General features: G+C 45.8%; 1 protein-coding gene across 4 annotated transcripts in view; it reads left to right on the top strand.

Moving 5' to 3' along the window:
• Positions 1 to 1981, top strand: part of NLGN4X (neuroligin 4 X-linked) — a 408403-nt gene that overhangs the window by 148150 nt on the left and 258272 nt on the right. The window lies entirely within an intron of this gene.

Genomic DNA, 1981 nt, shown 5'->3' on the forward strand with positions numbered 1-1981 from the left:
CCAACGCATTCTGGCCACTCCTGATACTATTGAAAAATCGCAACAGATTTTTATTTATTTATTTATTTATTTATTTATTTATTTAAAAAACATTTATTCGGGACCTGCGGTTGGCGTAATGGCTATGTTGCTGGACTCCCATGTAGTTGACTGCTGTTTGAGTCCTAGACCCCACGGCTTAAGCTCACGCCGGGCACATGTGCGTGTGTGCCCCAAGATCCCGAGAGGAGAATGGAGGAGAAGGGATGGCGGCGTGGCCATCCTCCCTTGGGAGGGGATTTCTCGCTTTCTGTCTCTCTCTGTCTCTCTCTGTCTTTCTGACAAGCACATGCGCTCTATAGCAAAAAACTCTCCATAAAAAAAAAAAGAGAATTATTTATTCAACTTTATTAATTTATTATTATTATTCAGTTTGAACAAAGAGAGACGAAGAGAGAGAAGTAAGGGAAGTGAGAAGGCAAGCCAGCAGGACCAGGACTCGAACCATGGTCGGCCATGTGGGGAGTCCAGCACCTCGACCACCATGCCACCTGCCAGCCCCAGGTATATATATATATATATATTCACATCTTGATTTACTTTCTGTGCATGCCAAGAAGATAATGCAGACGCTGTACCAGACGGTTGTACCAGAACCACTAAAACAGTGTTGGCTTCGAAGGTGCCCATCATCTTGTCCACTGGCTATCACTGGGCGGTCGTGGAAGTCAGGTCCCGCTTTTGCTTAGAGAAGCATGGGACAATACGTCATGAGTCCCCCAATGACCTACGTTTGTCCTGCTCGGCCGCGGCGCCGCTCGTACCTGCAGGCTCACGTTCTCGCTGCTCCCGTCTACGGGGTGGTTATGGAGCCGTCTTTGCAGTCACCGATAAGCTGACTTTCTTTTCCCCAGGATGTTAATGAATTGCGCTAATTTTCATTTGGGGGCTATTTTGGGGAGTGTCGCTAGTGAGAATAATTAAGACGATAGCATTTCTGGGGACAGAAATATGGTAATGTGATCCTGTACTACGGAGCTCCCGTCTCCATGACTCAAGGGCTGCTGGAAGCCCACGAATATGTTTGCTTGCCCTGAAAAGTGTTGTACGCGATGAATAATTCTGGCCACGTTTCAGAGCTGGAAGTTTTCTCATGAATATCCATTCTTAGTACCTCAAGAGCAATGCGGAGCCTGCCGTTGACTGGGGGTGTAGTGCGATTGCACCTTTCAGGCATGGTGTGCCTTTCGCCAGCCGCCACACTCCCTCCCACTCCTGGGTGTGTAGCCAGCGTTTAGACTGGGCGTGTTCTCTTGCACGCTTCCCTGGCTCTCATAGTCGATCATGTGATCACCATTGCACTCTACCTCTCCTCCCCACCTCAACCCCTGCAACCTGGTGAGTATATGCTTTTTCTCATGTCGTTTTGAGTTTTTGCATGGATAACTCACTATCAGATATCAACTCCATTGTTCTTACCCACTACTTTGTCTCCCTGAACACTTATAAAACGTCTTTTTTAAAATGCATTTTTATGTGATCATTTTTTATGTACACGTCATTGCTGTCCATCTTTGGGGGTTACAATAAAGATCGTCGAAGCCTTCACGCAGCGTGTGGTCATGAAATAAAGGACAGTAGCGTATTCATCCCATTCAACAAAGAACACCACAGTACGGTGCACACTGTGCAGTTTCGCTCTACTAGTTCATAGTTTATCTTGGAAAATGTATTTCTGGGACCAGCAACTGGTGTGGTGGTTAAGGTGCTGGACTCCCACGTGGGCATCCATAGTTTGAGTTCCGGATCTGACAGCTTGCTTTCTCACTTTCTCTCTCGAGTGACCACACGTGCCCTGTACCAAATATGGAAAACCATAACAGCAACGATAAGTAAAGTTAAATAAATAATTCTTTTAAAAAGATCTACGTAGGTCCTCATCAAACCATACGTTTAATTATCTAAATGGAGACTGGAGTTGATGAAGGTCCCTATCTTTTTT

This window comes from Tupaia chinensis, unplaced genomic scaffold, assembly GCF_000334495.1.
Source record: "Tupaia chinensis unplaced genomic scaffold, TupChi_1.0 Scaffold000222_1, whole genome shotgun sequence".
NCBI lineage: Eukaryota > Metazoa > Chordata > Mammalia > Scandentia > Tupaiidae > Tupaia > Tupaia belangeri.